The 16,900-nt window shown below is 34.2% G+C and overlaps 1 long non-coding RNA gene across 1 annotated transcript; it reads left to right on the top strand.

Annotated features, from left to right (window-relative positions):
• The first annotated feature begins 544 nt into the window (after positions 1-544).
• Positions 545-1,253, top strand: LOC131800743 (uncharacterized). Its single transcript, XR_009341516.1, has 3 exons — positions 545-787; positions 847-1,068; positions 1,149-1,253. It is a non-coding gene; the product is annotated as an uncharacterized LOC131800743 (long non-coding RNA).
• Positions 1,254-16,900: the final 15,647 nt, after the last annotated feature.

The following is a 16,900-nucleotide window of genomic DNA, read 5'->3' as shown; positions in this document are numbered from 1 at the left end:
GACTGCATAAACCGTATATACATATTATGATTAATTTCTTCGCAATCAATTGAATTTGTAGAACATCCCAAGACCATGTGCCTATACTCCATTCTCCAATATTAGTTCATAGAACTGACGCCACTCCAAATGAACTGTGTGAAATTAAGTCAGTTCTCAGGTGAGATCCAATTGCCCAACGACCCTACATTCATTGCTGAATTAAGGTTGAATTTATTAAGCCTTTTTTTAAACATTATAATTGGAGAGAGCAACAATAATTGGGAGTAACATTTCACACTTTAATGTATTATCTTAATTTACAATATGGTAAAGCTGGGAAAAATTATGATTTATAATAAACTAGGTTAAAAATTCCTTTCTACCGGGAATATAATATTGTTGAACGGTTAAATCTCAATTAAACTCAAAAACTAGATAAAAAACAGGAGAAGAGACATTGCTGAATTAAATAAAGCCCAATCGGTATATACCCTTATGAAACTATTCTTTTCTTTTTTATGTGGGGCCTTTATTATTGTTGAAAGTAATTTTACGAAACAACTGCTTCTTTGTTCCGGCTCTGTAAAATCACATAAATTTAAATTTGCATTTTATACCTAGATTATTCTTCTCTAAAAACCACAATGACTTTAAGGACTTCAAATAGAAAATAGAATAAAATTTCTAAGTCACTATTACAATCCTTTTAAAAACATTTTTGATTGATTACAAATCCAATGATTGAGGTGCAGCAAGAAAGGCAAGGACGCTTTTTATCCATTGGTCAATAACCTTCAGAATGAATGTAGTATTAGCAATACAAAGAACATACACATCTATGTATATATGATTATTTTCTTACAGGATTATTTGAGTGTTTTATTTGTGTAAGTATATTCTAAACTTTCTCCGCCACGTTGACATCGTTCAAGTATTAAGTGAAACTGGGCCGGATGGATGGCTGTATGAATCACCTGTAAATATCTATTGTTGTTTGATGAGACCTTATAGCCGTAATTGTTTAATTTGGGATAAATTCTCCAACTTTGTGCACCAAGTAAAATAGTAATGGAGAAAACTTATGAGGTGTAACTAACAGAATGATGATCTACACGTTTTAAAGTTGTCTCATTGAACTGTTTTGAAATATAATCGAATACTTCTAGGTGCATCTTGTAAGGCTATAGAACGGTGTTTTTTTGGGGCTTCAATTGGAAACAATTTCTAATATTCTGCAATTTTTATTTTTTAACTGCTATCATGGCAAAATAAAACAGGTAATAGTGCAAAAATAAAGTGATGTTTTAATGTTTTCCTATGCAACTTCGTTAATAATTTATTATTATTTTCAATAATCTTGACAATTGTCCATACTTTTAGAATCCCAATAAAGACATTACATTTTACCACATTCTACATATATAAACATTTGGCTGCTCACTAACTAATGATTATATTGTGCGTTTACATACACATAAATAGGGAATTATTTATTATATAAGGAAATTTTATCATGTTTATATATGACATTATTATATTTTCAAAGGACATAGACGAACATGCAAAACATTTAAATACTATCATTTCTTTAGATAAATCCAAATTTTATAAAAAAGAAGTGGAATTTCTAGGCTACGTAGTAGCAGAAGGAATAATTAAAGCTGATCCAAAGAAGATCGAAACTATAAAAGAATATCCTATGCCAACAGCAATAAGACAACTGAGAGGAATAACAGGATATAATAGAAAATTCATAAAAAAAACTATGCAAAAATAGCAAATCCATTAAAGAAGAATTCAGCTGGTAAAGGAAAAGTATCACAAAGAACATCAAGTAAAGTATTCATTGAAGTGATGAGGAAGGAAAGCAAGCTTTTGGAAATTTAAAATGTTCTTTACAAAATGCAGTGGAATGAAATCAATATTATACCAAAAAACTCGCTTTGACAACTGCCGAATCAAGGAAGCAGTAGGAGCACAAGATGATATACCCCTAATATTTATTTCAAAAACATTAGATAAAAGCCAACAAAATTACGCAACTAATGAAAAAGAATTATATGCTATAGAATGTGCTTTGATGTCTATAAGAAATTATTTATACGGAACCAAGAATCTGGAAATTCAAACAGATCATCAATCATTACCTTTCTCAGTCTCACCAAGGAACCCAAATTCACAAATAAAAAGATGGTTGTTTTATTGGAGGAATATTCATCAATTATTATTTCTAAACCTGGAAAACAAATCTTGTAGCAGACGCGTTATCACGTCAACATATAAATCAACTTACAGAAACCAATAATATTCAGAAAGTGAATCAATTACCTCTTTAGAAACTCAACATTCAAACGAAAGGTTAGATAGACTTATATCCCAGAAACAGAAAAGCTTTTACATCAATTTACTCAAAAATTGTTAATTCACCCAGGTAAGTTTATAATTCACGAACAATCAGTTTTTGATAAAAAAAAAGAAATTTATGACACAAATCATATTAGCTACATATTAAAATCCAGATTTACCGACAGCAATACACCGCACACCAAAAACAATATACGATATTAAAAATGTGTTAAAGGAAACATTTCTATCTACAAATTTATACATACAAAACTAACGTCACTGGACGTAACAAAATCGGAAGAAAAAAAGAGCGTAATTGAAAAGGAACACACTCGAGCACACAGGAAATTTTACTAAAACTATAATTAAATCAAATACAAAACTTACTGGTTAACTATGATAAAGGAACTAAATGAATATATCAGAAATTGAAAACTTTGTGATAAGAACAAATATTGTAGAAGCCCATAGAATACAAATTAAATTAATATATTGTTCACCAGGACACAATGAAACTAACGGACAGGTACAAAGAGTGCATTCAACTATAATTGAAATGAAAAGATGTTAATAATATAATAAACAGTAGTCATCACAAAACTATACATCTATTACGTTAAGAAAATATATTTAAGTAAGAAGAAAAAAGTGTAAAAAGACTAAAGAAAAATTGAAAGAATTTGCTTAATCGGAATTAAGAAAAAGTTTTGATGAGCTTTATGAATCAAACAAAAGAGATCTGGGACGTGTCACTTAAGACAGGGGGCAGTTAACAATTGATAAGGTGAACACATCTAGAATCCAATTATGTATGTCTCGTAGCTTAAGACCATAAATGACCACCCGATCATAAAAATATTAAATATTTATTTTTATAAATAAAGAAATAAGAAACTGTATATAGCTCTTATTCAATGAAATGAATCATTTGTTTAAAATAAGAGAAAGTAAATTATAAAAACTAAAACAATTGCAAATGAAAATCAGTTTACACCTAGACCTTAAACTAAGCGTAGGAAACAAATGCTTTCGGCATTTGTCTGTCCTTTGTAAAGTGTCGGCTTAAGAGAAAGTCGGCTTGTTTAAAATAAGAGAAAGTAAATTATAAAAACTAAAACAATTGCAAATGAAAATCAGTTTACACCTAGACCTTAAACTAAGCGTAGGAAACAAATGCTTTCGGCATTTGTCAGTCCTTTGTAAAGTGTCGGCTTACGAATATTAAAATAAAATTATTTTAATATGTTTAATCTTAAGAGTGATTTTACGAATAAATGAAGTAAAATATAATACATAATTTTTCTAGCTCGGATTGAAACACCTTAATTTGTTAAAAAAAAAGATAGCGTACACATGTATATATTTTACATGCGCTATCTTCTCCATCGACTAGAACATCCCAAGGCCATGTGCCCATACTCCATTCTCCAATATTAGTTCATAGAACTGAAGTCACTTCAAATGAACTGTGTGGAATTAAATCGGTTCTCAGGTGAGATCCAATTGCCCAACGACCCTACATTCATTGCTGAATTAAGGTTGAATTTATTGAGCCTTTTTTAAAAACATTATAATTGGAGAGAGCAACAATAATTGGGAGTAACATTTCACACTTTAATGTATTATCTTAATTTACAATATGGTAAAGCTGGGAAAAATTATGATTTATAATAAACTAGGTTAAAAATTCCTTTCTACCGGGAATATAATATTGTTGAACGGTTAAATCTCAATTAAACTCAAAAACTAGATAAAAAACAGGAGAAGAGACATTGCTGAATTAAATAAAGCCCAATCGGTATATACCCTTATGAAACTATTCTTTTCTTTTTATGTGGGCCCTTTATTATTGTTGAAAGTAATTTTACGAAACAACTGCTTCTTTGTTCCGGCTCTGTAAAATCACATAAATTTAAATTTGCATTTTATACCTAGATTATTCTTCTCTAAAAACCACAATGACTTTAAGGACTTCAAATAGAAAATAGAATAAAATTTCTAATTCACTATATAAGAGGCGACTGCCTTTCCATTTTATTACAATCCTTTTTAAAACATTTTTGATTGATTACTAATCCAATGATTGAGGTGCAGCAAGAAAGGCAAGGACGGTTGTTAAACCATTGGTCAATAACCTTCAGAATGAATGTAGTATTAGCAATAGAAGAATATACACATCTGTGTATATATGATTATTTTCTTACAGGATTATTTGAGTGTTTTATTAGTGTATGTATATTCTAAACTTTCTCCGCCACGTTGATATCGTTCAAGTAATAGGTGAAACTGGGCCGGATGGATGGCTGTATGAATCAGCTGCAAATATCTATGGTTGAGTGATGAGACCTTATAGCCGTAATTGTTTAATTTGGGATAAATTCTCCAACTTTGTGTACCAAGCAAAATAGTAATGGAGAAAACTTATGAGGTGTAAATAACAGAATGATGATGTACACGTTTTAAAGTTGTCTCATTGAACTGTTTTGAAATATAATCGAATACTTCTAGGTGCATCTTGTAAGCCTATAGAACGGTGGTTTTTTGGACTTCAGTTGGAAACAATTTCTAATATTCTGTAATTTTTATTTTATAATGTATATATATGACATTATTATATTTTCAAAAGACATAGACGAACATGCAAAACATTTAAATACTATCATTTCTTTAGAGAAATTCAAATTTTATAAAAAAGAAGTGGAATTTCTAGGCTACGTAGTAGCAGAAGGAATAATTAAAGCTGATCCAAAGAAGAACGAAACTATAAAAGAATATCCTATGCCAACAGCAATAAGACAACTGAGAGGAATAACAAGATATAATAGAAAATTCATAAAAAAAACTATGCAAAAATAGCAAATTCATTAATGAAGAATTTAGCTGGCAAAGGAAAAGTATCACAAAGAACATCAAGTAAAGTATTCATTGAACTAGATGAGGAAGGAAAGCAAGCTTTTGAAAATTTAAAATGTTCTTTGCAAAATGCAGTGGAATGAAATCAACAATATTATATCAAAAAACTCGCTTTCACAACTGACGCATCAAGGAAGCAGTAAGAGCAGTCTTATCACAAGATGGTAGACCCCTAATATTTATTTTAAAAATATTAGATATAAGCCAACAAAATTACGCAACTAATGAAAAAGAATTGTATTCTAATGCGTGTGAAGATAAAAAGGATTTTAACTAGGGAAGTCAACGCTTAGTCTGGACACACTTTCTGTTGTATAACAGATATGCGGAAAATAAAAACGATTTTTGTAATGCGAAATAAAAACGATTTCTAAACAATAAAATAACAATCTTCGGAAAGGAGAAAGGGTCATCATCAAGGCATATAATTTACTGGCGATGAAGTGGCCATTGGGAAAAATTCTTAATGTGTTTGCTGGCGACGATGGAGCCGTACGAATTGCTGATGTGAACACATCAACTGGAGTATACAAAAGGGCCATTCACATTCTTTCTCCACTATTTCCAGGAGAGCATAATGAATTATCCACAGACCAGACAACGCAGGGTGACATCGGTTTATAAAGGCAAGAATGTTAAAGATACCATTCCGAGGAAAAGAATGAAGATCGCAAATAGCCCGATAATGCTATCAGTATTATTAGCCTTGCTTATAATGCCTGTTGTCATATGCGACATGCTGAAAATAACGCAATTTCACAATGATTCGAGATTATACTTTGAAGGCTTAGGAAGAGTGAAACATAACACGGCAGAATGGAAAATGTTGGTGTATTACGATTCAACGTCTTTTGCATCAGAAATAAATTTGCTTTCAACCGGCTTAAAATCGCTGCAGCAGATGTGTCCTCTAATTCAGCAACACGAGATTTGTGAAATGTTCGTTACAGGAAAAGGAGTTATTTACCAACAGACGGTTTAAAAGATCATCAGTCAACATAGTTGGCAATATTGCGCGTTCACTTTTTGGTGTCCTTGATGCAGATTATGCGGAAGAAATCTCTAAATCCATCAGCAAAGCAAGAATCGAGCACGAGCACATGACAAGTCTGTTGAAAGCCCAAACTTCAATAGTTGACTCTATCATTAATGTCATAAAACAGGATGAAATCAACAAAAGATAAAAGATATTTCAGAAATGGTTGAGAAAATAAATAATGACGTGGCTAAGGAATATTCCCAGTTAAGAAACTCACAGATTGTCGGACTCTTGTCACCGTACCTGGTATTCTCCGCAATTAACCTGCAGAGAATAGAGTCTAAAGTTATTAGTGTACTTACTGATACACATAACGGCAAAATAAGCCCATTTTTACTGTCTCCTCATCAATTGAGAGAAGAAATTAAAAAAACAACAATAAAGGGATAAGTCTCACCATTTTGCAACAACAAAATACTACGGTATCCCGAACAAACAAGCCAACACTGTTCCAGAAGAAATTAACGTTATCAAGGCTAATCCTCCAATTTCGCATGCTTTACCAACGGACGATGAGAACTTGATTGAGCTCTATAAACTTATGAGCGTCAGGGGTGCATTGACAAAACATGAAGTCATCTTCGAGGTCAAGATACTCATGGTCAATCAACAGTTCTTTGAACTGTTCAAGGTAGTACCCGTTCCAACAATAAGGAATGGCACTCTAATCGCCAATAAGCCAGAAATGTCATACTTGACTACAGATTGTCACAGAGACCAGTACATTCTTTTCCAACCTAAGGACATATCAAGATGCCTAAAATCAAAGAATGACGGATATATCTGTAAAAATCAGCGGTGCAAACTTCGGAGGAACGCAGTCGCAACTCCTGTGGAGTCAATATCTTTCTACTGCCAATTGCAACTCAACAGGATTATTGGATCTACAGTTTGGAGCCAATTGTATCATCAAAATAGATGGTTTTTCGCTACTTCTGTTGAATCTTCTATTGTATGCGGTCCGTAGACAAATCTTATCATCATCAAGAATGTCGGAATAATGAAGATGAGTTCCAACTGTGCCATGAAGGACGATTTTGTCACCATACAAGGACATTTTAAAGCCTCAAATAGCATACACACTTCTTATGTGAGATTAAAAGACATCCATTCTATAAGTACACCACAGGAAATAGAAACGATTTTAATGCGCACGATCACTACTTCTTACAAGATTCACTGTAAGTATTGGATAATATACAACGGCAGTTGAATGAATCAACTCTTAAGCATTTGCCACAACTTATCCATTCCACCAGTTTTCAGCATCGTGCAGTTAGCTACGCCTCATTATGTTGCTGCGTTATTATTCTGCTTGGTCTGCTGAGTTGGAGAATGCATTCAATGTTAAACAAACCAGCTCAATTTACACCTACTCCAGCTGTAAGAACTCACCAATCAGCGACAAATTCTGCTACATTTACTACTTGAGCACATACATACATAGTTATATTTAAGTTGTATTTCAGTATTATTCTATTTGCTCAAATTTCTAATTCAGCATTTGTATGTAACCCATCTATTAACATATCAGTAAATCATTTTATCGTTAATGTGACATATATTAATTTAGGTGCATTGACGATTTGCAATAATTAACAATTTAATTTCTTCACTTTTTATGAATAATATTTGGTCTAGTTTTACTTTATGCAAGTCATCAATTATGCTAAGAAAGTATTTGTATAAAAGAATGAAAATAATATAAAATATTGACAGTTGTCTTTCATGAAGCAACTAGAACTAATTTATGTTCATTTATTAAACATCGTCTTTCCTTAAAGTTTATGTGCTTGCAAGGAGGTTTTTAAGGACTATAAGTGTCACTTCAAATTTATGTGTTTGTACTGAATCCCACTAGTTCCGAGTTTTATTAACAATGCCAAAGGGCTACTGTAGTTTCAAGACTATCAGTCAGGTGACAGAGCAAACGAGAATTTTACCACGCCTCAATAAATTTTTGCTAAAAACGCACTATTTGCAATTTCTTATGGCTGACCTAATCAGTTAAGTAGCGCGAGGAAACCATTACTCCATGTTACCATACATGCATACTTTTTTACCCAACAGCGACATAACCTTTTGGTAATGAAAGTAGATCAAGTGAATTGACTTTTTTTTGGGGCCAAGAAAGGACGATCGTAAAATCGGCCCAACAAAAGATATTATTAAAAGATATACCAATTTCACTGAACATACCCTTAAGAAGTTCGGATGCTAATACAGCACCGCGTTTTCCGAAGCATCGGAATCGTGATAACCGGCCAAGACGTCATCAACGTACATGCGCTTCCGAAGGATATGTGCAGCTAGCGGATATACATTTTCTGTGTCATCGGCCAATTGAAGTAAAATCCGAATCGCAAGATAAGGGGTACAATTTACTCCGGAGGTTACAGTTTTCAGTTCAAAGTCTTGAACAGGTTTGTTGGGAGAATTCCGAAATTTCCGAACAGAATCGACCTGAATCTGCCTGTACATTTGCGATATATGTCGTTTTAATATAAACTTGAAAAGCCTCCATATTAGAATAAAAAGAACATATTAGAACAAACGACGTAGAAAATATTGTTAACACTATTCCCATTGGAAGTGTTGTTCGAGCCATTGAAAACTACTAGCAAATTTGTTGCTTGTTCATCCGGATTTATTACCGGATGTTGACGAAGGTAGCAAACTGTAGAGCTTACTGACGGGGTCGAAACCAGTCTCTTGTGGTCATTGAGCAATGAAATTTGCATATGACTTATACGCAGCGTAATATATACTTTCTGCAGATGTGATGTCTTCTATTTCAGAAAAATCATCAGAAAACCAAGAGAAGTGAAGTTGGCTTCAAATCTTACTATAGCATCAGTTGCTCTTGCATCTTCAAAAATCGTTTTTATTTCGCGTCTACAAAAATGGTTTTTAGTTTCTGCATATCTGTTATGCACTGTTATACAACAGAAAGTGTGTCCAGACTCAGCGTTGTCTTCGCTAGTTAAAATCTTCACGCACATCAACGGATTGGTATCTGGAGATTTTGGTGGCCATAGTGCGCTGGAAATAAAGCGAAGAACCTCAATTTGTAACCATTCTTGGGTGGCGCGTGCTGAGTGCGATGGTGCTGAGTCCTGTTAGAATGTCCATGGTCTGCGGCCAAAATGTTTGTGTGCCCAAGGCTTTAATACACCCTTCAGAATATTTTCGCGATAATGACGCCACGGTCGATTAATACGAACGGAGAAGGACCATCGGCTGTTATGGCGGCCCACACCATCACCATGGCCAGCGCTTCAGTTCTGGTGGCCAACCGAAGGTGCACATATTCAGCTGACCTCTTTGGCAAGTAAACACGATCATTTTGTTTGTTTACAAACTGCTGCACAACGAATGTTTACTCATCGGTGAAGACCAAATTCGGCAGTTCACCTTTTTCGGCTAAGCGAAGCAAATCTTCAACTCTTTTGAGTCTATTTTCTTTCTGTTGCGGAGTAAGTTTTTGCACTTTTGAATTTCAATGGCTTTATCCCGAGCTCATTTTTCCATATTTGCCGAATGGAATATTGCGATATGTTCAGCTCAGGAGCCATTTTTCGGCCACTGCAGTTTCGATCAAGTCGCTTCTTTACTTTTCGAACCATTTTTACTCGTGTTGCTGTTTTCTTCCGTCCATTTCCTTGACGTCATACTACGCTACCAGAATCGCGGTAACAGCATTATGCCAAAATTTAACAAACTCTTATTCCATCAAATTTTTAATTTGTTTGTTTTTAATTTGTTTATTGTAAAAGAACAATTCATCTCCAGTTGTGAAATCAAGAGGGCCCGAGCGAGTTATTTTGTTTCGGGTGGGGTATAATTTGTGGAGGTCTGAACAACGACGGAGTTTGTGAGTGCGTTCACTTCCGTTCTGAGACGGGAGAGTGTATCGGCGACCACATTTCGTTTTTTTTCTGTTTTAGATCAATTCACAGTTATCTTCTTCGATACGCGCTTTCCATCGCTTGCGCTTAGCGTTGTAGTTGCGATTGCTTAGATAAAAGATTAAGGGTTGATGATCAGCATAAATCCTTATTTTCCTTGTACCATTAAGGTATGACTGCAAGTTACCAAGTACCCAAACAATCGTCAGGAGCTCTTTCTCGTTGGTTTCTTCCGACTTGCTTAATGAACGCGATATGTATGCAATGGGTCTAACCTTGCCAATATTACCTTTTGACAAAACTGCTCCAATAACGTAATATGATGCATATGTCGTTAGATTGGATTTGGTCTATTCATATAATTATTTTTGAGAACGCCAGTGAGGCTTAAGAGGCATCTGTGGAGGCTTATTCTTAGCCTGATAGGACGTATTACTCGGCACGTTGTAAATTGGTACTGAGACTCGATTACTAAATGAAGGATTGCGAATTAATGAATTTCTAAAATCTACAATTTGAGTCTCTGGACAAGCAGAATATGACGCGGGCAATGTTTTCGGACGTTGTATTAGCAACATCCGGAAAATGTCGCCATTGAGACCCCGAATGAAAACATCTAATGCTCTATTACGGTAAGTTTCGCGAGAACGCGCACCTTCTCCTCTGACTACGACTCAGTCTTTATTTTATTTATAATTATCACAGTTCCCATTATTTAAGCTCATAGCAGACGGGGATGATGTTATTCAAACATGGAAGGACAAAGAGAAACAAGAAGTTATGAGAACGAAGTTTACGACAATGATTGACTCACACATCAATAAGATGAGAGAAGACGGGAGAGATAAGTTTATAAATAACACAGTGGAACACACTCGAGCTTTTTTGAATAAAAACAAAAATATTTTAATATTAAATGCTGATAAAGGGAATGTTACAGTTGCAATGAATAAAAATGACTACAGACAGAGAATGAATAATATAATAAATGACATTATGATATATCAACGTATAAAAAAGGACCCTACAACACATTTAATAAAAAGAAATAATGAACTGGTAGATGAACTGTTTAAAAACAATATAATTTCAGTTTTAGAAAAGAAAAGACTTAAAACAGACGTGGCCACAGCACCTAGATTATACGGACTTCCTAAAATCCACAAGGAAGATTACCCTTTGCGTCCAATTTGCTCATCAGTCAATTCTCCATCCATTAAACTCTGCAGATATATCGTCAACATTTTGAAAAATCTTACCAGCAATTCCAGATACAACGTCAAAGACTCTATAGCTTTTAAGGACAAACTACAGAAGGTCACCATCAAAAAAACGGAAAGAATGGTGTCCTTTGATGTTGTTTCCCTGTTTCCTAGCATTCCCGTAGACTTAGGAATTCGTTTAATAGAAGATAGATGGGACGAAATAAAAGAATATACAAATGTGACAAAGGGCTTATTTTTCAATATTCTTACTTTCTGCATCAAGGACAACCGCTATTTCAAATTAGACGACAAAGTGTACAAACAAAAGAGAGGACTTCCAATGGGTTCGCCGGCTTCTCCGATTGTAGCCGATTTGGTGATGGAGAAATTACTTGACACCTGTTTGGAAAAACTTACAACAAAACCGACGATTGTGACAAAGTATGTTGACGATCTTTTTGTGATTCTTGAAGCAAGTGCAATACAAGACACATTGACAATGTTAAACAGCTTTAATAACAATATCAAATTTACGATGGAGGAAGAATTACATGGAAGATTACCCTATTTGGATACAATAGTCTGTAGGAACAATGAGAAAATAGAATTTGATTGGTACCAAAAACCGACAGCTTCTGGCAGAATCATTAATTTCTTTTCAAAGCATCCGAAACAAATAATAATTAACACTGCTAAGAATTTTGTACACAGAGTATTGAATATAAGTGACGAAAAATTCCACAGCCGAAACAAAAACAAAATCAGAGAAATATTGACAATGAATAATTTTCCAATGAACATGATCAACAACTTTATTGAATATAGACCCACAAGACCAAAACAAGAAAAAGAGGAAAAAACATACAAGTCGATGATTTACATACCAAACATGTCAGAAAGGTTCTTAAAATCTAACATATACGACAAGAATACATTTGCAATAGCGCAAAAAACGAACAACACTCTAAAAAAGTTTTTCAGCGACACTAAAAGCAAAATAAACACCGAAGACAAACACAACGTAATTTAGCAAATTGAATGCGAGGGAAACAACAACGAAAAATATGGGAAACTGTATGTTGGGACAACAAAAAACAGACTTAAAACGAGAATGTCTGCTCACAAATCAAACATCAAATGCAGAAACGAAAATGAGACAAAAAAGACAGCTCTTGCTGAGCATTGCAGGAGAAATAACCACACACCAAACTTTGAGAATATTAAAATACTACAAACGGAGAGTAACTACAGCAGGAGATTGACTTTAGAAATGTTACATATTAATAACCTACCAACAACAAAGAGAATAAACTATAAGAGCGACACCGACAACGCAGCTTATTGCTACCGCCATCTCACACAGAAAAATAGATCGTGCAATATGTAAAACAACTCAGTGCAATATTTACCACAGACGATGATAGTGAAATTCTATCGTAGGTTTAAGTAAAACTTGACACTTTTATAGATGTTTTACATGTAAGCAATATATTTATTTTCTGTGTATTTTTCTGTTTGTCTTTTATCGTTTTGTTAAATAATTTAATGCTGTGATAACATGAAATATAAAAATCAAAATGTATTTTTGTAGATCTCCCTGAAGATGCAATGTAACCCATTGCGAAATATCGGATTTTAATAAAGAAAAAAACCCAGACCTAAAGCTCAAAGAAAGACTTATTTATTGAAATTACATTGGAAAAGGTCGATTAAAAAAACAAACTTGAATTATATATAATTAATGAAAATTGGTGATTGTCTCTAGCACAAAATTCGTCGATTTTCATACCTTTCTTATTTAGGCGGTGTAACTGGTGCTCAAGGGTTCGTATGTCTCTTCTGTCCGCATAGTGTAGTGAGAGACACTCTTTAATTTTTATCCAATTACTATCGAAGATATTATAGGATATGAGTGCAGAATCTGCTGCACCCCCTTATTTGCTAGGGAACTTATTTGAAAAACTAGATTGTTTCGTCCCACAATTATTTATATTTTTTATTTATTTATTTTTTTCGATTGATTGATTGGTAACACTTTTATCTGTTGTGATTCCTCTTTTATTTAAAATTCCGTTTCGATTTTGCACTACTGGGGACTTTATCTTTTTATTACTTTATTATTTTTTTTTTTTTAATTTTTTATTAAGGTTTTACATTTATTTTAATTTACTAAAAAAACTCCCCTTCACTGTTTTAAAAGGATTTATTTTTGATTTCAATTTTCTAAAAAAATGTGCTGTTTTCAATGTTAATTAATTATTAGAATTTTTTCTCTTTGATTTTCTTGTTAATTTAATTCCACTTCACTGTTTTTATACCCTCCACCTTGGAAAGGAGGGTATATTAACTTCGTCATTCCGTTTGTAACATCCTTAAATATTCGTCTTAGACCCCATAAAGTATATATATTCATAATCAGCATAAAATTCTAAGTCGATTTAACGATGTCCATCTGTCTGTCTTTCCGTCTGTCTGTCTGTTGAAATCACGATACAGCACACATTATTTGACGTAGAGCGCCAAAGTTTAGCAGAGCTATTTGCATTGTGTCTAGGATGGTTGGTATTGAAAATGAGATATATCGGTCCACGTTCTGGTATAGTCCCCATATAACGGTACCTCCCTATATTCGGTATTTTGATGATTTATGCCACATTTTTCACGGATTTGTCTGGAAATTGGTATTTGTAGGTCATAACGGGTCCCTGAGCGTGTGGCAAAACATTGCATGTATAGGTCCACGTTGTGGTATAGCCCCCATATAAAGGTACCTCCCGGTATTCGGTATTTTAGTTTTTTTTTGCCACATTTTTTCACGGATTTGTCTGAAAATTGGTATTTGTTGGTCATAATGGGTTCCAGCTCCGGTGGCGAAACATTGTAATTATAGGTCCACGTTTTGGTATAACCCCCATATAACGCTACCTCCAGATATTCGGTAATTTGATGATTTCTGCCACATTTTTTTCACGGATTTGTCTGAAAATTGGTATTTGTTGGTCATAATGGGTTCCAGCTTCGGTGGCGAAACATTGCATGCATGGGTCCATGATTTGATATAGCCCCCATATAACGGTACATCCCGATATTCGGTATTTTGATGGTTTTTGCAACATTTTTTCACTGATTTGTCTAAAAATTGGTATTTGTGGGTCATAATGGGTCCTAGTTTGTGTAGCGAAACATTGTAATTATAGGTCCACGTTTTGGTGTAGCCCCCAAATCACGGTACCTCCCGATATTCGGCATTTTAATGGTTTTTGCCACATTTCCTCTGTTTCTTTTACCCTAAGGTTATCCAGTTGACAATCATCAAGATTGATTCCGTCCACAACACAGTACCACATATGGATTGCACCCTATATCCTGACATATCAGTCGGGGCTCAACCAGAACAGGAATGCCATGGAACACTAGTGGTGGCTCTTAACTTATCTAAGGCCTTTGATACGGTCAATTATGCCAAGCTGTTCAAATCTCATAGAGTGGAACAGGGAGTTCCCCAAGGTGGGGTGATATATCCGGATATTTTTAACATCTACTTCTCCGAGATCTCCATCGAAATCGTAACTTATGCGCATGACTGTACGATCATGGCGTCGGGTCCTGTCGTTGAAGACATATGCGTCAGGGTGAACAGCTATCTCACGGAGCTTGCGGCTTCCTTCCATACGAGGAATATGAAAATATCCACCACCAAACCAAATACCACATAAACGGCGAAAATGAGAACAGAACTGAATGTGCAGGTCGAGGGGCACATAATTCTGATCATTAACTATCCAAAAATCTTTGGGGTCACATTCAAAATCATATTCAAGTCGTCCGCGCAAGCCAAAGCTATCTGCGATAAAATGAAAAGTAGAAAAGGGTCTTAAGACGGCAGCCGGCAGCATTTGGGCGAGGAAAAGGAAACCATGTTGACCTCTTATAAAGCGATAAGTCGGTCTGTGGTTAGCTATGCGGTACCAGTGTGGTTTGCGAATACGAGTGCAACGCAATGTAAAAGTATTCAGCATGCCTCCTCATGACCCCTGTGTATCATATACATGAGGAGACGAAGATTCTTCCCTTACGTCAGCATAATCATTTATTTGTAGTACTGCTTGAGTGTTACCGAGAGAGCCATCCTAACCATTATATGGTGGACAGAACTCCTCCACCCAGATATGTTAGGAAGGGCCTGAATGATCTAGAGTGAGGTCCAACTATACAAGAGAGAGCCTCTAGATCAAGAAGCCTATCAATCGGGTCTAAATATCATTCATACTAATGCAGTCGCAGATGTAGTTATCCTGGGAGTCCACCCCGGGCACGAATTGATAAAGATGTGCGAAAAGTATGCCCAGCGAGTGATACAGGCCCGCACAATTCACTGTATCTTATCAACTATCCAACCCAACTCAGTCCAGAAGAGTGGGTTGCAGAATTCCTAAACCTGGACATCAAAGCAGATCCAAATTAGCAGTTATTAAACAATACAATATACACCACTGTTACAACAACGTCTTTAGTGTACATTTAAATTATTGTCCCAGTTAACCCTGACGATTGATCAATTTGAATAAAGAACCTTAACCAGGGCAACACTTTTGTATGTAAACGCTCTATAAGGGCTCTTGAGATGTTTTGTTTGTTTTTGTACGTATCTAATCATTTTTTCTGCTGAATTTGTAATGTTGTATTTGTATTTTTTGAGTGTCAGTCAATACGTAAGACACTGCTGCCAGTTTTGACGAAAAATTGAATTCGGAATTTCCTGAGTTCAGGTTTTTGTTTTTTTAGAAAATGTTTGAAAATATTGTAAAGGATAATTGATGGTCCAAATCTTTTTCCTATAAAAACAAAACTTGTTAAGTGGTATTACAGTATTTGCCAGCTAATGTTGAACGTGAAAGACCGAAATTATTTTCATAACATTATACCAAAGGTTATTTAAAACATAAATCAAATTATTATGACAACATTAAATATTTCGCGAAAAGATAAACTCAAGTATTTATTTATTTATAAATAAATTATAAATAACGTCATATTTAAATATTTTCTATTTATTGAATATTGTCTATGTTATGTTGTCTATTTTATGTTTCTTTAAATACATACATTTGCGTATTTTAATTTTTGACATTTTTGAAAAAGGTTTGATTTTTTTATAAAATTTAGCTGGTAGCTCTAACGTACTTTTGTATTTTGCAAGGTGCAGTTTACTGATTTATACCCACCGGAACTTTAATATTTGTCACTATAATTGTTAGCTTTGGAGTATTCTTTTTTTGTCTAACCGAAAATCAGCGATGGGTGTGGTACATGTCGCATTTGTTTTTGTTACACAGCTCTTGCAAACTTCTTCTTAATAAACATTTATTTTCAGGGAATATAAAGATTATTATAGGTAAAATTGTCTAAAAAGTTCATTTTAAATTTTTATCAATTACATTTGTAGTAAAAATACGAAATTGACTTACTCATAAATTTTCCGATACATCAAATTGTTAACAAACACA

The sequence above is a fragment of the Musca domestica genome, unplaced genomic scaffold (assembly GCF_030504385.1).
Source record: "Musca domestica strain aabys unplaced genomic scaffold, Musca_domestica.polishedcontigs.V.1.1 13, whole genome shotgun sequence".
Taxonomy (NCBI): Eukaryota; Metazoa; Arthropoda; class Insecta; order Diptera; family Muscidae; genus Musca; species Musca domestica.
This window is presented reverse-complemented; position numbering and strand designations above follow the sequence as displayed.